This window comes from Nipponia nippon, unplaced genomic scaffold (assembly GCF_047370975.1).
Source record: "Nipponia nippon isolate SJK-2023a ecotype South Korea unplaced genomic scaffold, ASM4737097v1 scaffold_9, whole genome shotgun sequence".
NCBI classification, from domain to species: Eukaryota; Metazoa; Chordata; class Aves; order Pelecaniformes; family Threskiornithidae; genus Nipponia; species Nipponia nippon.
The window spans coordinates 18,049,595-18,073,419 of record NW_028262413.1 but is presented as its reverse complement, the minus strand read 5'-3'; the positions used below and the strand labels follow the sequence as shown (position 1 = coordinate 18,073,419).

The 23,825-nt window shown below is 49.6% G+C and overlaps 1 long non-coding RNA gene across 3 annotated transcripts in view; it reads right to left on the bottom strand.

Annotated features, from left to right (window-relative positions):
* LOC148050140 (uncharacterized) overlaps positions 1–23,825 on the bottom strand; it is a 313,700-nt gene that overhangs the window by 2,771 nt on the left and 287,104 nt on the right. For 2 of the 3 annotated variants that reach the window (XR_015701358.1, XR_015701359.1), the window contains 4 exons: positions 22,976–23,069; positions 21,838–22,040; positions 18,592–18,655; positions 3,750–3,952 (listed from right to left, as the gene is read on the bottom strand). This is a non-coding gene — a long non-coding RNA (uncharacterized LOC148050140). Of the gene's footprint in view, positions 1–3,749; positions 3,953–18,096; positions 18,493–18,591; positions 18,656–21,837; positions 22,041–22,975; positions 23,070–23,825 lie in introns of those variants that run through there. The other variant, XR_015701357.1, reaches the window with a different exon arrangement.

Below are 23,825 nucleotides of genomic sequence, written 5' to 3'. Positions count from 1 at the left end.
TCAGAGTTCAGAGTCTGTGGCCCCCTTGTGCGGTTCAGTGACACATGAAGGGAAAGAAAAAAAAAAATCCCATTAATAGAATAAGTCCTCAATAATTTCACCCAAATAAACTTCCCACCCAAACCAGTGCTTTTTAAAAGATGGATTAAAAAGAGCAGGAAATGCTAGTGAATATACTCCTTCCCTGTCACAGCTGCGATTCTGCTTTTAAACACATCTGACTTAGGAGACTGGCTTGGATTTATATGGCTGCATGCTATTTTTCCTGCTTTATTCACTGTTCAAAATGGCTGCCAAAAGGAGCTAAACTAGAAGCCTGGTGATGCAGTCCTGGATGCCGAGCCATCGCTTCTCTCCGTCCTCCTGCCCTGCGTACATAAGGGGTGCCGGTACCAGCGACGGCCAGGACAGAGGTGGCTAAGATTGTTTCTGAGACTGTTTCCTTTCTATTGCTAATGTGTGCATCAGTGGGTGCGTTAATTTAAGGAATAAACAGTGACTTTTTTTTTTTAAGTCTATAAAATCAGGAGACCAGATCCCTTACTAATATCAGCAGAGAGCAACACGGGGCCCAGGCAATTTTGTCAGCTGTGGCTCCAACCCATGGTCTGTTGGAGAAGCGATACACCATGGAAAGGATGAGATCTCATCTTTTATTAAAGGCAGCTGCATACCCATTCACGGCTGTGTAGTGCCCATAATAGCAAAACCACCGACCAACGTCTTCAAGGGGTTAATGTTTGAACAAATTACAGTCAGGAACAAAAAGGGGATTTTGCTTTAACTTGGATTTTTTTTTTTTTTTTTTGACCTATTAAATGGCCAAAGCTTTTAAGCTGTGCTCCACAGTCCGGTAAGAACCTCCTCCCCGCACTGGTGCAGCCGCCGGCTGTGCTTCACCATCCAGCTGCTTGGAGAAGGGGCAAGAGGTGGAGAGGGCTGGTGCAGGGGGGACACATCCTGACCCGGTATTTCATGGATTCCCCTGCACTGAGCGGGGAGCGGCGGGCTGCGGCGGGAGCCTCATTATGTGGAGGCACAGGCAGGGGACTGGCTTGGTGACAGCAAGTCTGCTCAGTCGCAGATCAAATGGCTTAATAGAAACTGGATCCAACTGGTCCAGCCTTGCGGGTTTTGATTTGAACGGCAGTTATAAGGTGTGATTAGAGGTGGGGGACGCTGTGCCAAGAGCTCAGATGTGAAGCAAAAAGCATATATTAAAAAAAAATCCTTCCCCTAAACCTATACATATTTTTCCATCATTAACTCTTTGCCTGCCACTGCCAGACACCCGAGGAAATCCTGGGCCATCTGAGGACACCTTCAGTGCCGCTGCTTAAATCCGGGGGCTGTAAGAGGTCTGTCAGCACCACAGAGGAATTTGGCCACTGAAGTACTAACATTTATGGGCTTGGTATTAATAATAACCACAGCAGAGCTTTGTAGGGACCAACGGAGTCTTTCCTGCCACCGTGCCTGAGAGCAAAGGAAGCGGATGCCCTCCCTGAAGCCCCCGCGCTGGCCAGTGCTGGCTGGAGCAGGGGCTGTGTTTTGGCTGCCTTCTTTTTGGGTTACTCCTATACAGTGGAGAAGGAGGCAGTGCTTTTCTGGAAATGGTTAAACACGGCCTCTTTTGCTTGTCTCCAACTAGTTGCCCAAAACTCAATAGTTAATTTGGCAAATGGAGACCTTTGGAGATGTTAATGCAGTTCAAACCTTCAGCCCATATGGATAAAATCGCAATTCAATAAAATTGCTGGTTCTTTATCTTCATGCGGCATCATCACGCAGTTAATTTCAAGCTTTCCAGTAAGCTGTAATATATCTTTTAACCTAAGAGCTCTTTTGCATGACACTGAAATAGGTCCCAGTCTATATACATCTGCTGCCAAGACAAATGTATGGTTCAGCAGCAGTAAAGAGGATATAAAAGACTCCCACGTTACAAATGTAGGAGGCAGAGGATATTTTAGCATGGCAGTGGTTACACTTTTGGCAGCTTTGCTATAATAAACTTTGTTTTCAGAGCCTTAAAATATTCCCTGTGCAGTGAAGACTGACATATTTGCTTTCAGCAGAGCTGTCTCAGGGGCCGGAGCTGGTGAACAGAGCTCAGAACATGGGGGAACACAAAGAAGATGGGGTTAATATCATCCTATGTTTAAACAGGGGATTTCCTCACAAAATGCAAATATTTACAAGTGTCATCAGGTCCTGGTAGGACTATTTCCATGAATGCAAATGGGCACTCAGGAGGTACCTGCATGCAGCATGCCAAACCCTGGGGCTGCTTCAGGAGATGGGGGCAAGGGAAAGAAGCTGAATGGGCACGCCAAGGGCCAAAAATATGAGGGGAAAGGGATGTAAGACACCAGCCTTGTACAGGAAAAGTCTCTGAAGACCTCTACTATCTTACTATCTGATGAAGATCTCAAGTCACCTGCCAGGATGCCACTGCTGGGTGCCTGTCTGGACCTGAGACATTACTGCCTCGAAGCGCACAGAACCCATCTACAGCTAGCAGGTAGACATTGTCTTCCATATGTCTCCCAAGTCATCCTGGACTCAAACGATCCACTCAGGCACCAAGCTACCTATGGATAAAATTAGTGTGGATGTCTTCTACCTTAGTGCACTCTGGGATGGCAAGAGTAGGTGCGAAACTTTGATCAAGGCAAGTTTTTGAGCAGAAAAGGAGAGCTTGTCTCATGCAGCTGATGGGAAAAGGAGGCAGCAGGGACAACATCATGACTCAAGAGTTGTTGCCTGGTCCTGCCTGCTCTCTGCTTCCCCATGAGGCAAGGCAGGGTTGTCCTCCAGGTCCCCAGATGCTGTCACCATGATGCTGAGGGCAATGTGCTCTGCGAACGACCACCGTTTCCCTTTGCTCTGGGAACTCAGCCCAACAAGGGAGGACACAAGGAAGATTGCTTTGAAACTTTAGGATGGATATCCAGACCCTTAGAGCCTTGGCTGAACCAGAGGCAGAGCAGAGAGGAGCAGCAGAGAGGTGGCTTCCTACCACCTCCTGGTCCCTGTACCCCTAAATGACATTTCCTAGGGTCCAACCTGTGGAAGGAAAGGGGTGAAGTCTTTGTATCCATTCAGGTCAGTTTGAACCATCAATTTCTTGCAGAAAGGATATCTGAGAGTTCAGACAAGCCAGGTTTGAATAGGAGAGAAAGCATGAAGCCATGCTCTGCAAAAGAAAATATTGGTAAACGGGCAAATGTTGACCTAGCCCACGGTATGGGCTTAGTATCAAACCCAAGAGGAGCTCCGGTAAGTAGGTCCAGCAGGATTTCTCTGTGTCAGGTGCAGTCCAGACACCTAGAGATTCCTGTGGGTATGGAGGGCCAAGGGTAAATAACTGAACAATGCCATTTCGTGATGTTTTATGTGTACATACAACTCCAGAAATTCAACTATGCTAGTTACAGTTTCTAAGCCAGCAAGAAAAAAAGACTTCTTATCATCAAGCCTTCTTAGAAAAGCTGATTGCTACTTGTGCTGAACTTGGATGGGGTCTTGGCATGGAGGATTTTGAGAGCATGTGATGGCATTATAGTTTCATGCTAATCTGTCCTCATCGTGTGCTATTAAAAATAAATAAAAATCATGGCTTCCTAATCCATAGGTTACAAACTATGGGAAAAATGTGTTTGCCATGGCCTTAGCAAGTGCTTAAAAGCGTCACACTTTTGTATTTATTTATTAGCAAGTGAATGTATAAACACATTGTTACTAACCTGAGTATCTGGGCTGCAAAACCCATGCAGCTCCTCTTGCAGGACAAAACCCTCGTGTCTTCAGAAGAAACTGCACCAAACAAGGCTGCAGTTGCAGGGCTGTGCAAGGGATGACCTGACCCCTTTTGTGCATGGACAACTGGGGGGATTTGACAGTGCCTCACCAATTATGTTATTGCCTGTGGCAGGTTTGTTTGGGATTCCTAGGAAGTAAAGGAGAAAGAAAGAAGTTATTCTGATAGTAGATCAAGTATCAAAGAAATAAAAATAACCAGGTACTTTTGCAAGCTGCAGGCTGAGCCCTTTGCTGTGAAGCCAGGTGTATATTCCTGCCTGGGGTGAAACTCCCCCTGGTTCAAAGAGGCAGCACGACGGCACTAGGGCTCTGATCTCCCCAGATGTGTGAGGCCCAGGAGGTCTCAATTTCAAACTTCAGAGAAGCATTTTCATCTTCTTTCCCCTCACCAACCAGCAAGGCAAGGCAGTTCCTAAGGGGAAATCCCATGCGGACTGAAGAACGCTTTCCTCTTCTCATCTTTGCAGCATGGGACAAGGAACCAAATAACCTCCTACATGTGAGCAATGAACAAGACAGCGAGCGTCTTCCACCAGGACTGCAAGTCCTCCTGCAGGGACAGTCCTGTCCTCTATGCATACACAGCAACGGGGTCCCGTAGCCTTGGAGGGAGGACACATTGACCAACATTTTGTCAACCAGTGAATACAGATGAACTAGTCCCAGAAATAAACCTAGCTCCAGTCTCTACTCCACTGAACAAACTTTCCTTTGAATAACTCTCACACTTCAAAGACGCCTGTGTTCAGCCTCTACTGATCATTCTGTCCCAGCATACAGTGGGGCACCAGCCACCCACTCCTAATTAACTTCATGGGTAACGCTGCAGCACAAATCATCTCAAGTTACCTTGGCCATGGAGCACAGCAGATCCTTCCACAATGAAACAGCACAGCAGGAATTATCCCAATCCATAATTGCTCTGAGCAGACAATAAACCAGCTCATGCTGGTGGAAGTAGCCACTCAGAGGTAATAACCCAGTGAGTAATAATAATGGCAGCAGATACTTGATAAAAAGCAGGGAACAAAAGAGAAAGCTTTCTCCATTCTACAAAGAATGGATGTTTTCTGTTTGCTTCCTTCAGTTCAGAAATGCATTTAGCTATTTGGAGAGCGATGGAGTACAGCTCACCTGCATGCACAGCAAAAGCGGGTTTCGGGCTGGGGAAGGAAAGGATCGTTTTCCACTAGTGAGATCATGGGCAGGAAAATCAGTTTTCTCCTTTTAATATTTCTTTAATTTCTACCCAGCCACTATGCAGGCATTTTATTTTCTTCAAGAGAAATATCTGCATATTGGTGAGGAAAAAAACCAAACCTGCTCTGGGCTGGTTAAAAAAAGGGCATTGAAATACAGACATGCTATACCCTATACCCTGAGCGCCCAAAACTGGGTGATGGAAGGGATGAGCCAAGCTCATCCGAGGAAAATCCTTAAAATCAGGGGCATGTGTGTGCCTCCTGCTTCTGCACCTGCATGTGGCTTGTGACCCCTTGCTGCCCAAGGTGCTCACGCTGGGGGTCTGGCTCCTCACCCTGTAACTGCTGGCCCACAACTCTGCTCCCCTGGCCCAAGCCTGGATCTCACACGGGGGCTATCACCCGCCTGCCCCTGCTGAATCGGTCCCTAAGAGCAGAACACCAGGCAGAGAAAAAAAGAAATCACCCCACGGTCCTCAAGCACCACAAAAGTCACCGGCATGGTGAAGGCAGGCGGACAGTGACCCAGCCCCGAGGACATTTATTCTTGTGGCTCTGGCTCAGCAGCAACCACCTGGCACCAGTGCTCCAGGGATGCCCGTTTCACACTTGGCTCCCTCCTGATTCCCCAGCGATGCCACCTGCCACCTCCCGCCAAGCCACCCTCTGTGCCCCCGGGAGGGCTGCTACAGGCATGAGCATAGGCACCGTGATGGGCTCCAGCAAAGAGGATGAGACGGAAATCACAGCAGAGAGAAATCATTAAGATGTGAAAGATGGAATAGCAAAACCCCGGGGGGATTTCCGTGGGGTTTAAAGACCCAAGAGCCCTGCTGGGCACAATGTGACCCCACTCCAGCCGCACTGAGGTTTGCCCTGCAAAATAAATAAGCCTGAAGACAGCCATCTGCAGTGAAGAGCATACCAGGAGAAGGCTCGGCAGGACTGCAGAGGCTAAGCACTGCTCATTAAAGTGCTGGGGAAATATGAATGAAGCAGATGAATGGATGAAGAAATGAATGAAGGAGGGAAGAGGAAGTGAATGAATATTGCATTGACTTCGTGCCTTTCATCCTGGGATGGTGGAGCTGTGCAGCGCAGCTGATGGGCAGGAATCGTGTCGGTACTCCCTGGAGAAACCCCCGGCCAAAACAAATCAGATTATTTCCTGTTGACAGAGCCCTTCAGGGGCCAGCGAACAGAGAGATGTGGCATATGGATCCATATTACTTGAAGCATGAGGCTTTCCCCAAACAAAATCCCTCCAATTCCCCCTTAATCAATGTGACAGATCATTACTTTTTGAGTTGCTCTTGTTCTTGCTATTCCAGACACTGCGTGATTTCCATGGCAACGACATCCCAGCCGTCCTAGGCCTTTTCCTAACCTCTGTCATCTGCTCTCAAATCACACCAGTGCATAACTGGGAGAGACAAGCAGCAAGGGTCATGAAGGTGCCTTTTGGTACTGGGGGGGTTAAAGACCCCCCTTTCATCCCTACGCAGCCCAAGCCTGTGAGCCCCTGGGAACCTCTTGCAGGCAAGTACAGCACAGGGCTTGCAGGCAGCTGTGGGGGAGCCTGTGGAAACGAAAAATAATTTTCTGGAGTTATTATTGTGCTGTTCTGGAGTGCAGTCAGTTGAACCCACTGGCCAGCCTGACTGCTACCAGGATTCAGGGTGGTTGAAATGGGAGATGCTGCTGCCCCCTTGGTAACGCAGAGCAGGGTCAGGACTGAACCTGGATGCTTTGGGGAGGAAAGAGAATCCAGCTTCATTTCTGATTTGGAGGAGAAAGCGTGCTCTCTTCTTCTTTTCCACCTTCTGAAGGAAAAAACTACCCTAGGATGTGATCCCGATCCTCAAGCACTGCAGGTTTGCAGGCAACCTGGTGCAACCGCCATGAGCAGTGCACACAGACTCAGAGGAGCATCCAGCCCTGCTCGAACATGGTGCCACCGATCACCCCTCAATGCCAGTTTGATCCCGCTTGGCTGTATGGCCTTGGGTGTCGTCATTGCTGCAACATCATTTAGCTGTTCCTTCAGCAACGCTGCCAAGTGTGGCTGTACAAGCCATTTTACAAGAATTTAGTAAGTTATTTAAGGCCAGATGCAAAGCTGAGGGAACATCTGCGGGCTTTGAGTAGGTTTTCAAGCTGACCTCAAGAGCCCAAAGCCTGCCGCACATAGGGGTCTGAGTACACAGACACTACTGCACTGAATGAACCAGTGCTGCAAACCTTGCTCACGTAGTAACCGCCTCCACTGCCAGCAGGAGCTGGAAGCAAATTGTTTGTTTTTTCCTCTTTCACTTATCTCGCTCCCTCCAGCAAGCAGCTTCCCCTCTGAAAGGCCAGGGAGGATTTAGGGCGGCTGAGTGCCACCGCAGGAGCTGGAGCCCAGCCAGGCAGAGCATCTCCCACCCTGCTGCCGGGAAGGGGCTGCGGCATGGCACGCAGGGATGGCCAGGCATCGTGTCTCGCCCGAGCTGGCAGGTAAAGCACCTTTGTCTGTCCCTTCTTCGATCATATCACCCTTTTGATTCAAACATAGGTTTCACCCTGATGCAACGTGTTGTTTTCCTGCCAGAGGTTTGTAGCCCTGCCTCTGCAACAGCCTGCATTTTTCATAAGCTGCGTCGAATTTCATGGTAACCCTGCAGAGCTATTGCCCTATAACAAACACAATTGCTGCACTAGATTAAGCACACCACTTATCTCGTCCAAATATTAATGAGCACCAAATGTAGGGCACCGAGCCTGCTTCCCTGTCTGCCTGCAGGGAGTTTGGCCACTGGGTTCGACGGCTGCAGGACTGGACCCAGACAAGAGGATCCATTTGCAGACTGGGCCAGCAGCTTCCTTGAGCGAGGCTGGCTGCTCAAAAACTCTGTGCTGGAGTTTTTACAGTTGCTTAAATAAAGACCATTTATTTAGCTGCCCTTCACACCAGGACAAAAGAGGTGCTCTATCCTGCCATAACTCAAGCTGAATTGTTTTACCTGACTGTTAATGCTCCAGACTTGGGGGTCGGAGGCTCTCGGTTGAATTTTGGACCAGTTCCTTGGCCCTGTGCTGTGAAGCAGCTGGCTGGGTTTGGAGGTAGCATCCACACTCATGCCACAGCAACTTCCCTGAGTACTTCAAGACAAACTACTTCACGGAGCCAGGGCAGCCAGAGCCGGGACATCTTTGGTGCTCACAGGTCTGAGAAGGGACAAACGTTTAGGAAGGGAAGGGAGTGTATTTCTGTAACCCTATCAGCTACCCTGCAGGAACCACTTGTGCTGATGCATGGCTTAGCACTGAGCTCCAATATATTCAGACAACTTCATCAAAAACAGGGGTTTAGAATAAATAACATGGTAAAACCTGGACTGAACAAGCTATCAACATCCCCTTTATAATTAAAATAGTAGAAAGAGCTGTAACCCCTGGGGTTTATAGAGGGTATAGCCCAGGTCAGGAGTTAACCCCTTTGCCAGCTCTGCAAAGGGATAGGTGACCCTGGTGCCATCCAGCCTGGAGAGCTTTCCAGAAGAGGGCCAGCTGCATGAAGCGCTGGGCAATGCTCCGGGGCTGCGTGGGCAGGACCAGAGCACAGCCGCTCCTTTTCAGCTTAACACCCCCCGAGCGGCTCAGGCAGAGCCAGCCCAGGCTGTGCGGAGCTGGAGCGCTGCTCCCTCCACCCACATGGACACTGTTTGGGAGAGAGGAAGAGGAGAAAAAAAAATCAGAAGACAAATTGAGACTTACCTCCGTGTTTTTGCCTGCCACCCCCATCACTCCCCTTCAGCCTAATCATTCTCTTCCTCTTCAATCAAGGCCAATTTGCAAGAGGAGCAGCTCCCAGTGCCTGAGTGCAAAAGCCTTTAATTACTGTCATCTGGGAGGCTGTGCCAGGCTCCCCTCTGGTGCCTTTTCATACTTTTCGGAAGACAGTGCTCCAGGACTTGACGCCCCCAACATGCCATTTGTCAGGATTTATTTTAAACAAGCACTCACTGCCTATTAGGAGGCTGGGGAGAGAGTTCGTGACGGTCCATCTATGCTGCTGCTGCTGCATTGACATGGTGATCGCGTCCAGGCAGTGAGCTGATTTTGGCTCCTTCAACTGGGTACCAGCCTGGCAGCAGTCTCCTGCACACAGCGGCTCACTACACACAAACCCCGAGAACTGCATTGCTCTCTCTCTTTGCTGTCTCTCCTCCTGTTTCTTGACTGGGCTCACATCGGGTATTAAACTGGGGATGGAGGCGAGTGTATGCATGGGGTCAGAAAGGGACAAGGCAAATTCAGGGAGACTAGGCTGACTGTTAAAGGGAGGAGCCCCAAAGCACCCTCTCCCACACAAGTCCCCAAGCCTGCATCCCCAGGAGCACACTCTCAATTGGAATCCATGCTCCTTATGTACAGCATGGGGTTTGGTATCAGCCAGGGGTTTGTATTTTATCCTGCACAGGAAAACATGCACGCAGAACCTACATAAACCAATCTGGCACATCCAGCAAGCAGGGACGCGAAACTACCTTGCTGCTGCTGCCTGCCCTGCCACACTGCAGGCAGGATGCGGGGCTGGAGGGCCCATTGGGGTGAGCCAGTACGAGTTGCTTTAAACACAGCCTGAGCTGACACCTGGGACTCTGCCAACCCAGCAAGCTTGTAGCTTGGGCTCAGCATACACTGAGATACACTGGAAAGGATGCTGGAAGGTTTCAAGATGTCCTGGGCCAGCACCCACATGATGCGCTCTATGAATTACACTCACCAGAGCCATCCTTCTAATATTTCATCTTTGGAGCATCACCTGTGGCAGAGAAGAGCTGCAGAGGAGGATTTCTGGGGAGCCTCTGCCAGTGGGTGGCACTGCAAAACCAGCAGTATGGAAGAAGCAGCAGAGCAAGGACTTCAGGGCGGAACAGCAGCACAGCCACTGCACACACTGCACACACACACGTGCTGCGCATCTCTGGCTGGACAGCCCAAGGCATTGGATACGAGCATCGAGCATCGTGGGGATGCCGCACCCTGGCTGGCGGGAAGAGGAAAGCTGCTGGGGTAGGAAAGGGACAGGCACAGCGGGAAGCAAAGAGGCATCAGCAAGGGGTTTGAGGTGACGCAGTGGTGCAGGCCAGCAGCAGTGTGCCCTCCGTGGGTGTTGTGGGGTCAGCCCAGTGAGCAGGAGTGCCAGCTGGCTGCTGAGGTTAGGATCAATACACATCCATACGGGACAGAGCCAATTCATGTACACACAGTTAACCTCCTCAAAGGTAGGAGCAGCTCATTGTCTTCCCCTGCTATCCCAGTGTAACGTTCTCTCTGCAGCTAAAAATCATGTACTACATCACCCCAAAATATAAGGTCTCATTTCTGGGAACTAGATGGGCTCCTGCCCCACACCCTGTAACCCTGGTGAAGAAGAACATGGGTGTGGTGAGTGCAAGAGCTTTTTGACCATCTTGCCTGTAGGCACAAGACCCCTGGAAGCACCACAGCCACCAAAGACATGTGCCAGCCAGCATGACCTAGGGGACTGGGAGCCTGGAAGGAAAGCTGCACCGCACTTACGTCACCTCCTAGCCAAGTGGGAATTAAGGATCCTGAAGCAGCCCGGTAAACCTGGTGAGTGGTAAAGCAGGCTCTAATCTGGAGGCTGGACTGGTCTGAGGGTCTATGTTCAGGTCTAGAGTCCTGCTCCAGTTCCAAAGTGGCCGTGCTCCTGTGCCATACACCCCTCCTGGCACAGATTTCACCTCCCTTTGCACTGCATCTACACTTGATGTCCCATCTCTAGCATTTTGGTGTTTCCTTGACCAGTTAATTCCCAGAAGGTCTCCAATCAGATTTCACATCCCCATCCAGCTAAAAATGCTCTGACCTGTCCAAGGCAGCAAACGCTCAGTTCTTCCTTTCACTAACAGACAATGAGCATCTTCTTCCTCTCTCCCCATGATGTCCCAATGGCAGGTGGGAACGACAAAGCATTAGAGGAACTGGCTTATGTAGCCCCGGTCTGACTCTAGGACCATGAGGCTTTGTGCTGGGGACAGGATGCCTTCAAAGAGAAAGCCAGAGGGACTGGGAGAGGAAGCCATGAAGCAAGAACCACCTCCCTTGGGCTGTGCAAAGGGAATTTGGCTCTGAAGGGCTGTAATGTCTGCCTGGAAGATGGCAGCACCATCTGACAGCCTCTGCCTCCTTAGGAAGAGCCACTGTTTCCCTACGCGGCATCCACACAGCCATCTCTGCTAATAGGTGTTTCCTCTGGCAGGCGCAAAGGCTTCACCCAGCGGATCGTGGACTAGCAGGAGACATGGGAGTGCAACCTCAAAAGGAATTTGCTCCCATATCAGAAGGTTTAAAGATGTGGCATCAGGGCTTTCTCCAGCATGTTCCTTCTGCAGGGAACATGCTGACCGGCATGGCGGGGGTGGCTGCAAAATCCCATCTCCTGCCTGCCCACCTTCATGCTTACAGAAATGCCTTGGTACAACCCACTCCAGACTGGGGAAGAGCTTCGATCCGGCCCTTCTGCTGCAAACGGATCTGATTTGCTCCTAGTGCTGAGCACTCTGTAATTACAGTACATCCCACTTAATCGGGATGTGCTTAATTGGGAAATCCACTTACCAGGATGTCACCTAGGGAACCGATTTAAGCTTGATAACGCTTAAGAGCAATGCCTGCTGCTTTATAGGGAAGGTAATTCTCCTACAGGGAGATGCCTTCAGGTGGCTGAATCATGCTCCTTCTGCCACCAGCACCCAATGCTCCTGGCTGCTTGCTCCTGCAACAGATTTCAGCCTTTGCCTTAAGTAGGTTACAGTCAGGAAACGCACCAACTGCTACTGCCAGATCCCGGCTGTCCTCCGCACCAGCTGAACAGGCTGCCACTGCCACGTGGGCCAGCTCACAGCTGCCCCCTTGGCTGGACCTGCACACCTGGCATGTCTGACCCCCTTCCCTGTTTGAAGATGGCTTTCCTCCCACAGCTGGGACCTTTTTTGAAGAGGACAACATGCTTAGGCTTGGTCCAGCTGTTCTTTGCAGCAGAAGAGGGGCCAAGGCAATCCAGCCATCACCTGAATCGGGGCAGAGCAAGAGTTTTGGAGACAACCAGCATCCCTTACTATTAACCCCAATGCTTGTCTTCCTTCCTCTTCCCTCCAACAATCAAGCACATCAAATATCCAAGTGAAGAGAGCAAGGGGATATGAGAACAGCTCTTAAAGACTGAACATTGAGTCAAGCACTTGGAGAAGCCACGTTTTTAGCCTGATTTCCTACAGGAAGATGGTTTATGTGACCACACTGACTATTTGTGCACGCACATATGCATGTGTGTTATAGCTACCGTTGATAACTGCGGAACCTCCTGAGCACCTCCAATCAAACAAGGCAGAGAAGCAGCTTTTCCAAAGATAACAAATTCCCACACATTTTGTAGTAATAAGAGCCAGACAGAGGAGAGAAACTATGAATACCCAATCCCTCACTAGCTCTCAAGGACTTTGGACAGCATTTTTGCAACCCAAAACCCCCATGAACCACATTTCCTTGTTAGAGAGATGCTAATTGCTCCAGGACCATTACTCCTCCAACCTTTTGGCATTGCCTTGCTTACCTCTGTCCTTTTCAAGTGGACTACTTTTTTTTTCCAACTGCACAAAAGCACGCTGCTCCTCTTCTAAAGGCGAGCCCTTGGATGGAGGCTGCCTTTGCTACTGAAACATCTGTACCGTATGGCGACAACACAACATAACTTTTTCAAGATGCTGTGCTGGTGTTTTTGTTCTCACCAACCACGAGGAGCTGGGGGGAGTCAAGCCAAACTCTTTGGATGCGTAATAGTGATTGCCTTTCAGACACTAGAAAATGCAATAGCTTGGCATCAAATGAGGGATTTTTATGGCTGCACATGTTTTGTGCTCCTCTGAACAAGCCAACTTCCAGATTAGCTACATTGGCTTTTTAAGTGCTATAAAATATGCAAAGGCACTTGTAATGTATAGTGATTTCTGTAAAAACAGGAGGTAAGTGCTGAAATGTCTCCTGATTTATCCTTTTGCTTCTCCTAACCCATGCTGGGAGAAAGGGTAAATGCAATCCTCTACTCCCTTTTTGGCTTATCAGTCTTACAGCCCAGAGTAGATGGGAGACAAAATGCCAGGTACTACAGCACTTGTGCCTTTCAGCCACTCTGATAATGGCAGAAGAGAAAACCCTCTCAATTCCTGAGTATCCCAGCCAACACCAAACACAGCAAACGCCTTTCCAAGGTGCAACACAACATGAGCGGCAAAGCCCAACTGTCACAGCAGCACCCAGCTGGGCAAGACAAGCTGGGCGGCGCCTCCTGCAAAGGTGCTGGACCTAATGCTGGATGGAGGGTCTGAAAGAGCAGATCACCACGATGAACTGTGTTAGCAGGGTCAGGCCTTTGATTTCCTGCCAGCAGGGTCACTTCCTCGTCCCCCCCTCTTGTTCTTGGCCCTCTTTTCCTTCACGCTGCTATAACACAGTTGGAAACCCATGAGGCCATGTCATTGCTCCCCCTGTCACTGGCTTGTGTTGGCTTAAATACAGGGGCTCAACCATTACCAAGCACATAGATGTCTCAGGGGCTGGGCTTACTTTTTGCTAAAACTGAGCCGTGCAGAGGCTTGGCAGAGGAAAACATCCCAGTAACCGAGGGTCCTGTTTTCTGAGTCTGGGTGGGAGGAATAAAGTATTAGTTCAAGCTACATTTTAGCTTGAGAACAGCATCATTTATCAGAGCCAGACAGGTTCTTCCCTTCCCCTGCTAGAGAGCCAAGCTGTCCCCTTGCCATCCTGGGGCTGCTTCGCTGGTGCCAAGGCAGTGCTGCCACCAGCAAGGACTCTGTGGATGCTGCCATGGCTGCTGCCATGGCTGTTGCGTGACATCCAGTGCTTCTGGCAATCAACGCCACAGTCGTTACCGACTGACACAAAGGTGAGCGTTGTAGCCCTTATCATAGAATCATAGAATCGTCAAGGTTGGAAGAGACCCTTAAGATCATCGAGTCCAACCGTTAACCTATCTGGCATCTGGCTCACTGCAGTCAGGTTCAGACGAGCACCTCTGGAACAGAGAATGAGTATTTATGAGCTGGAAGTTTTTAAGCGCGTGCCTTAGTACCATGCATGTTCAAACCCATCCGTCCCCGCAGAGCAACTGCAGCTCTCTGCTGCCAGTACAAACAGGTAAACTCAACTGGACTGCCTCTCACATCCATTTTTACACATGAAAGGTTGTGCAACAAGCTGGAGGGTCAGCAGACCTCAGATCTTTAAATTAGCCTTGTACATCTTTATATAAAAGCAACACTTATCTTTAGCACAGTTTAAGGGACATGTGTGCTTTGTTAGCGCAAGATAAACATAATTATTTAACAACTGCCAATAGTGCTCTTCGCAACCAGCAAAATGCATCACTGTATCCTGAAAGCTGTTTAGCATGACCAAGGTTAAAATGCAGATTGTTTTTAAGATTTTCAGTGCATTTGCTGTCAGATAAGAAGTGCTAAGTCTAGTGTTGGCAAGTATGAGCTGTCTGGACTGGGAACCTTCATGCCACCATTGGAATTATGGAGGCTCATTTGAAAACACCTCAGTTACCTGGCTGTCATCATGTCAGTAAGAGAAATATGATGGGAGGGGAGGAGATGTAGAAAGGGGAGAGTTTCCTCAAACATCACAAGCTGAGTAGAGATGCTCCATTTCCAAACAGATCTGCCCAAACCATCCAGGATGAGAGCATCTCGTCTCAAAGTCACAGCAAAACCACATCAGCCCCAGTCCTGCCTGGCGTCCTCCAGTCTGTGCTGGCTTTGGGGTGCCCTCTGAGGACTGATCGACTCCTGGACCCCAGCTTGCGCAGGGACACCCAGGGGTGACAATTCAGGCGACCAAAATCACACCAGCCTCCCACTGACCCAGCTCTGCCTGTCGCAGACACACTAGCAAAAACAAGCACCATACACGGGCACACATGATCTGCAACTGATTTTACAAGAGCCAGTATAAAAAAACCACACAACAAAGACAGGATCATGCCTTAAGTGTTAAGGGCTCCTTCATTTATATTAGCAGCTCCTGCTATGTGGTCCCCGCTCCATCCTCAGGGTGCCAAAAGCCTCTCCCCCGTCACTTCTCTCTGAGGGTGACACTGAGCCAGCGCACAGCAGAGGAGAAGCTGGATAAGCAGCTTTGGCTCCCTGCTGAAGTCCTGGGACCCAAGCATCTGTCCCTTTGTTTTTGAAAAGACTGGGGATACAAATCTCTGGTTTTCCAGCTAAGTGCAGAGAGCTGGAATGGCAAAACTGAGCAATATTTGCTAATTGTAAATATTTGGAGACCTGAATCCAAACTGGATTCGTGCACTGAGTGTAAACACGGGCAGGGGCAGGGAGAGAGCTTTAGGCACTCCAGCATCTCACGGCTAATTAAAACCGTGAGGAATTTATCTCAGCAAGTTGTGAGCCATTTACTTCTCCAGTGTGACTAAGCCACTGTGCGGTATCTAATTTACCAGGAGGGGTGATGTGCTGCCAGCTAACCGTGTTTCTGCAGTCAAGGTGGACTAATTGAATATAGTTTGATGCTTCGGGGCAATCCCGCTTGCCAGTTTACCTGCACCTTCCCAATCCCAATCGACCTTGCAAACAGCAAGACAACCCAGTGGGAATTTTAATTGTGAAGGAGTATTCAAAAAACCCTGACAAAATCCAAGGGGCTGACCAGAACAACGGGTTCTTGTGGTTTTCTGCATTGCTGGAAAAACAGCGATGCAAATTGGGTTCTCTTGCAAACAAGCAATGCTGAAACACGCTCTTACCACTCGCAAGACCTCGAGGCTCCCAGCCTCCTCCGAGTGCTGTCCTTAACCATGGTAAGAAAGTTGCGGGCTGCCGTGTACTAGTGATGCAAACATCAAGATGAATTTCTCTGTAAATAGCTCATTACCAACAATTCTTTCCTTTGTCTCAGGCTCTAGCGGAAGAGAAGGAAGTCACCACGGCAGAAGCTGCACGTGTTAAAGCAAAAAGGCATTTCTCAGAGGGTACAACTGAGTTACAACAGACGTTGGACTTTGGGAACTGCCCTCTGCACCCCACCGCTCTCCTTGGGGAAGGGCAGAGGAACTCAGAGGTCCCAGTTTCCGTTTCATTTCCCCATTGTTTCCCTGGGCTGAAAATGCTTTTTTTCCTTACTTTTCCAGCCCAACCTGACTCACAAGCTGGGCTCATCCCAGTTTTTGGCTGGCTCCATTTTGCAGCTGTGCTGGTTCCAGCTCATTTGCTGAAGTATCAGCATGGCACGAGGGGCTCTGCCCTGGGTGGGATTAAGAAACCAGCCACCTTTCAGGGTTTTCAGGGGGTCCCCGCATGCCAGCAGCCTCCAAAGGTGTCTTTCTGAGCACCCAGGAATCCCCACCTGCCCCTTTTGCCATGCGACAGCCCACACAGCGGGGAGGTGACCTCACTGGCTGGGCTGATGCTGCCACTGCTATATTTTGCAGAGGTTTGGTGGCACCCATCTGCAGCCAGCATGAAAGCCAGCCAGCTACTGTCTCCGCAGCAGAGAGGGTCCCAGAGGACAGAGTGAAACTGTTCATCTGGAGACAAAGATCATTTTTAGAGGGAGATCCTGTTAACTTCTCAAAATGAGGTAAGTTTTTAGTGACACGCTTCCCCAGCCAAACGCACTTGCGGTACCAAATTCATCACTAAAAGAAAAGGACTTGCTATGTCAAAACAGAGCTGTGGTTTTCAAAGCTAACAGGGAGAAAGCACACTGTAAATACCTGGAGGAAGCGCAGGCATGGCTTATTAATAGACACTCGCTGTGAGACTTTAGGCTGTATGACAAGGCTTTCACTGTCCTCCTGATGTCCTCAGATACCCTGTTCCTATACTGAGCACTGGTCTCTTTAACCATGCAGCACACCCATCAGACCTGCCAACTTACCGATAGGGGACAGAAGATGGGTTAATGCAGCCTATACTAGTACTTTAACCACCAGAGCATCCACCATCTGTCCTCAGCTAGTGGGAGGAAGCTCCTGTCCCTGTCGCTGGCTCCTATAAAAGATCCAGCCAGGGATTTTGATGGTGACAGATTAAGGCCCGAGGAAGGCAAGCAGGAACGTCAAGTAGGGTCATTCCCCGAAAAGCTGAATTGCAGGGGTTTAACATTGCCTGAACTGCAAGTAGGAGTTAATTTTGTTATGTTTACACCCCAGCTCAACCACTCATTCCCCAAAAGGCTGCACAAAGTACTTGCTCTCTGATTTCTCTCCTGTGCTGCTGCATAGTGCTGCTGTCGAGACCGCTCCTGAGTCTTCCATCAAAAGCAGCTCTCTGATATTTAAGGCTATTATGAACTGGACCAGACTGATGCATTCCTGCATAGCAAAGCCTTTCCCAACATAGGGTGTCTATATCCTTTGACTTCTTTCCCCGTGAAAGCCGTAACAGAAAATTAACACCCTACTTAAGTGAAGGAACAGTAATCAGTCCGTACGCTGCCACACTACAGGCATCTCAGCATAGTCACACAAGTTGTATTTCTTTGTTTGAGATACAGGCTTTTCTATCAAACAGAGTATCAGACAGATGGGATGTTTTTGGATAGGGACTGGCTATTTGCCTAGGGAGGGAGGGAGGGAGGAGAGCCCTCAAACAGCCCTCCTGCCCCAGATGATGCTGGTGAAAGCTGGTTCATGTCCAGTAAGGGAGCTTCTCAGAGTATCTTCAAACTCATGAGCCATTTCAGCACTTCTCCTCCCAGCCTGTAGATTTCTCAGGGCCCAGAGATGCACAGACTCTGTTATTAAACAGCTATTTCTGTTGACATTTTTATTTTTAGGAAACGTTATGGAAATATTCACCATTCCTGCTTGGAGGTAATGGAAAAAGAGGCGAGCTCCAAATTCTGGGCGATGGGGACTTCAAGGCAGACAGCCAAACTGGGCTGGGACGTGGCCCGGCTTCCCTACTGTGTTTACAATCTGTGCCCTGAGCAAGGACATGAATGAATCGCGGCAGTGTCCTTGTCAGCCACAGAGTATGCAGTGGGCTGGCACTCTCCCCCTCCGGCTGGCCACGCCGACCCCTCCCAGAGGGGTTAAAAGCATCCGTGTGCTGAAAACAGGCTGGGATCAGCGGTAGCCAACCTAAACAGAGCCATGCTCAAAGAGACGGTTGAGCACCGAGGGATGCTACCCTTGCCCGGAGTGCTGACCCAAAGGGATGGGTCGCGATGGACAAAGCCTCTCCCCTTTGGTTCACAGGGACGGGGGACAGGAGGCAAGCTGCATTTCTTCTTCAAAATCAGTTTTGTGGCTTCACGTTGAATCCCTCCCTGCTTTCTTCAGCATTAAATATCTTTAAAGGGTCTGTTTGCTTCCTCCAAGAGCTTAGAACTGGATCTGGCCCCATCCCTAAAAAGGGAGGTTTAAATTAAAGGTGAAATCTGTGGTCTCAGCACTCTTTTTACTGCTCCTGAGTGCTTGTGGTATAAGCCCAGCAGCAGGTATTACCTGGATCTGTGCATTTGTTCCTTTGCCTCTGCTTGATGTCAGGCGGTCTGCGGAGAGGAAGATCCTGAAAGAGAGAGAACAGGAGTGACCCCAAACTGAATAAACCCGTTGCAAAATACATTCCTCTGACATCTGCTTGCTGGAGGGGAAGCACCGGAGGGATATGAGTCAGGCCGTTAGCAGCACCGTGCCTTTCCATGCTTTCCCTGGTGTGGGGCTGGGCTGGCTCCATCACACCCTGACACACTCTGGTGCTGCTGAAAGGGCTGATGGATATGTTCCTCACCTGATTTCGGCAAGGTGGCCATGATAATCCATGGGACCTGGAACCAATCACCCTGAGAAAGCCACAGGTCTCGACCCAGCAGCTGCATAGCAGAAGCCGTTAATGTATCCAGCAGTAAATGAAACCCTCTTGAGCTGCAGCATCAGGGTCAAAGGCTCAGCTAATCCTCCTGCTTTCTGTCCGCCTCAGACTGAAAGGGACACATCAGAAGCAGCACTGGCAATGTCACCCATTGGTTGGTGACTGCAGCACTGTCACATGGGCTTTGCCCTCGCCCTGGGGGTCCCACCTGGCCTGTCCTCCCTGCCTGCTATGCCCGGCACAGGCAGAGAGGGGCTACCCACTGCTCCAGGGAGCCACTGTTCAGGAGAAACCACTGGTGAAAGAGGGAAAGCACATCTTTTGGGGAGGCTTTTGCATTTTAGAAGCTTTGACAAATTTTAAGTAACTCCAGTTTTGCCCTTTGCAGCAATCAGTTGAGTATTTCTGCAGTATCTGTCAGAAAACTAAATGTGCCACCAGAACTCAACCGTGATGAAAAAAAGACAGAAATCATCTTCTAGGTCAAAGTCATCACATTCCCTCACTGATTTTTATGTGGATGATATCATAAAAACCTAGATACCATATTACTTCATGCACCCACAGGTGTACATGTGCAGGCACACATGCTAATTGACAGCTAATGCATCCTTTTTGAGGACTTTGCCGATACTGAAACACCACTGTCCTCTACAAGCTCATTTCCTGAAGCACCAGCTTTGACCTGCGAGAGGCTGTTGAACAGCCTGTTCTCTCCACAGCCCACACTGGAGACCGATGCCAGAGCAGCGGGGCCACAATCGCCCTGTTGTGCAAAATGTGGCGCACTGGGTGCAACGCAGAGCACTTGACCGCAAAGACCTGAGATGTGCTTAATAGAACTCTTACACTGTTCGCCCGCTAAGAGCCTTAACTTCTTACTGCATTATGCTGGGGTTTAGGCAAAGCAGGGTTCCCAGCAGGGTGCTGGATAGATTTCCTTTCCCATGAAAAGAGACTTACGCCTTCACATTTGTTCCTTGTCCCCAAATCCCATTCTTTCCAGGTAGAGAAGAGAGAAATTTGATGGATTATAATTAAGGAGGTGTTGTTCTGAGTGGGGGGTGGGAACAGGAAGGTTAATGTAGGATGTGGCTGCATTGCCTAAGGAAGAGATGCTCTAATGGGAAAAGCCTTGTGAAAGGAGAGCTTTAGAGCCCTTCTCCCCTGCATAGATGGTGAGTATTTACAGGTGCATGCTGGTTGAGTTTATTTTGGCTGGAGGGGGACACTGAACTTTAGCAGGTCCCTCTCTTACCATGCAGTGATGCTCAGCAGTGGTGAGCAGCTATAGGAGAGGGGGTATTTGCACTACTTGCATTAGGAAGCCCCACTGCATCTAAGGCATCAGGAAGGAGCTGCTGACAGGACCACATAGCTCACATATATAATAAAATATAAGTAACTGCCAATATATAAAATATCCCTTCCCAGGCCTCCAGCACCTTTCACTCCAGAGCCCCAAAGCACTGTACAAATAGTAATTAAAACTTCCTAGCCTCCAGCTTTGCCAGCAATGCTGAATTCATTTTCCAGTGTGGGAAAATAAGCCTTGCATGATTAAGAGAGACAACGCAATTTCAACAGCACAAGTTACTGCTGAAACATAAGCTGCGGTGTGAACCCTGGTTCTTCACTTCCAACAGGAGGCTCTTCAAGACCAGAACGAGTGGTTGGTCTCTTCTCCGTCATGTACACTACACCTGTCTATCCCTGTAATGGGCAACACAAGCCTAACGCATCAGGTACATCTATTCACTCCCAGTGGCAACAATCCAACTTGCTTTGCAGAATTAAAGTCTGCAGGGAAGTGGGGAGCACTGGAAGAATAAGGCAGGAGATGCCTGCAACAAGCCCCTTGTCCAGTTCCTCCTCCTGGAGCATCTCTCTGCCTTTACCCAGCACTATCACGTTCAGAGCTCCTCGTGCCACCCTGCTGACCACACAGCTGATTTCCTTCACCAGAAATGTGTTACCAGAAACATGTTACCAGAAACATCCTTCAAGAAGGAAAGGGACACTGGAACATGCTAGAGCTTGGCCTAGTTCAAAGCTTGCCTGCACACCAGAAACACTGACCCTTTGCTTTCTGGTTTACTTAACACAGTAACGAGAGTCCAACATCAAAACAGCCTGTCCTTCTCATGGTTCCCACCTGCTCCATGCTCTCCAGGAACCCTTGGAGAAAAATCATGCAGTGTTGGTTGTGGACACAGCCTTTGGGTTCAGTATAAGCACGTAGGAGCTACTCAACAACATGTGATGCTTCAGGTACCAGTGGACAGACAGTAAAGAGCCCGTGGTGTGTTGCAACTAATGACAGGGTTTCACTGGAGCCCTTGACCAACTTCTCTCCCTTCCCATGGTTAACATGCTGGTTGCCAGTGCAGACCTACGCAGTGCTTGGGCCCTTCCCTTCTATCCCACCACCGCCTTGTATGTTGGCCAGCCAGACCCCCCCTGCCTATTAACAGCTTAGCGAACACTTAAGAACCCTTTGGGATGAAAAAGCTATTTAAATGCAAAATTACATTTCTGCCTCAAGGAAACTGGGTATATCCCTGCTCTGCTGCCACTGCTGAGCCTGGACCCCTGCCCTCCAGTGGGGCTCCCCCAGGGCAGACATTGGGCTGTCTGGAAACCCCAGAGAGGCTGCAGGGCTTGGTGAGAAATCCCATCACAGAGGAGAAGGGTCCAGACAACGAGAAAGTCCAGCCTCCCCCCAACTTTTAGGCTGTCTCCAGATGAATGCCAGCACTGCCTGTGTTGGCTCGCTCCAGGGAGCATTCCTGCAGTCTCCCAGCAGCTGGGGAAGGGTTTACAGAGCCGGCAGTGCTGCAGGGAGGATTATTTAGTCATCTGTAATGGATTTTCCATACCTGTGAATATTTGCAGCCCTGAGGAGAGAGACAGAGACTCTGCTGGGAGAAGGGCTTTGGTGAAGCCTGTGGTTTTGCAGTTTAGCTCCAGAGAGGGCTGGGGACTCACTCCATTTCTCTTGTCATCCCTGCAGGTCAATCCCCAAGGAGAATGGGAATCCAGTTTGGGCTAGCTATGCTTCACGTTTGAAAGGGACAGTCTTCTGTAAAGGAAAAGAGAGACCCGGAAATTTGCTGCTTCCGTTATGCTTTCTTTGGGGCTAAATTAGTTGTTGGAAATCAACGCAACCATGAAGAAAGCAACCTGTGGGACTCTATTCAGAGTGCCTAATTCCTAGTAAAGATCTAGGAAGAGCTGGGAGAGAAGTAGCAGCACACCAACAGGGAGTGTTACCTGTGGACGATGTGATTTCAAATTAATTTCTCCATGGAGGGGGTTTCCTGCTCACCCAGCAGGCTTTGGGGAGGCCAGGCAGGTGTAGCAGAGAGGGGACTACCCTCTACCAGCAGTTTGATAGTCCCTGCTGCATCACCTTTCTAGGACTGGAAATGTTTGCTTTTCACTGCAAGCCAAAATGATGCCAAGCTACAAATATCAAAATCCTTCAGGCCAAAGCCATATTCTTTCTCTATTCCTGCTCTGGTCTGAAAGGTGATTTCCCAGCTTGAGATGCACTATCAGGGCATCTTACTGTAAGAGAGCCAGCCATCTGCGATGCTCCTAGCAAGACCCTGCTGCCTAGCACAGCTGTGCCAGTGCAGCCCCCCCCACCGACTTCAGCCCATTTATAGCAGCAGAGCTGGTGGGCAAAACTGGGCTGAGCTGGGCACAAGGTTTCTGCTTTGACGGCACCCCCAATTTCTGAGTTGCAAAGGCGCTAGAATTATGACAAAGCCACTGGGAAACAGGAATGTTGCTCCAATAAAGCTGGTTTCATAAGCAATGGTTTCCCAGATGGCAGCAGAAGATGGAGGAGAGCCCACCCTCGCCCAGAAACACATGGCTGAAGGCCACTTCCGCCAGGGGAGAAGGTGGCACTGGATTGAAGAAGAGCATTTGTCTGAACTAATGGCCACAGAAACATTGGAAGGAAAATTTTCTTTGGACCAAAGGGGGCACATCTCTGCTTTCACTTACCATCCATCCATGGCAGCTCTTTCCTCCTCTTGGCACACAGTTTTCATCCCTCAGCTGACGTCTTGTGGCAGAAAACACTAATCACATCCTTCTCCTAAGATGAGACAATAGGGAAAGAGGTTTGGCAGGGGACAAGTGACCTCCCGGCAGCCTCTGCAAAGCTGACCTTGTGGCCCAGGGTGCCCCCCAATGCAAATCCCTGTGGTTCTTGTTTGCTGAGCTGGGGCAAAGCGGGCACCGGGGTTTTAGCAGATGTTGGTTAGAGAATAGCCGTGAGAAAGGAATAAACCAATTAATTGCTGACCCACTGACAGCCAACACCTCTACCCTACCTCCCCCCACACAATAAAACCTGTCTTCACAGCTCAAGCAGATTTAGGGTGGCTGCAAAGAGCCTAGAGGAGGAAAAAAACCCTTTCCCACTCCAGCTAATAATATTTCCAGATAATCTGTTTGAGGCAGCACCCTCTGTGAACCAGGAAAGCCTTTAAGAGCTGTTAACACCTTTATTCAGACTTCCTCATCCTCCCCCAGACAAGCTGTGATTAATTATCCAATCCATCCCAATCCCCCTGGGAAACAGTGCTCAGTCCGGGCGTTCATCCGAGGATTTGCAGGGTCCCTCTGTGAGAGTGGCTCCTGCTCTCGCTGCTGGCTCCAGATAAGCAGGAAAGGGCTGACGGGGAATAAACTGCTTCCAGCCACGCGTTTACGTCAGCAGGGATGGTGGATGGTGGGAGGAGAGGTTAATGCGGGGTCTAGGCAACATTCATGGCTTTTTCTTTTGCTAGTGTCCACAGGCAGCACTGGCTGGACTGTCCCTGGAAGCCCATCTCCAAGAATTTGCCAC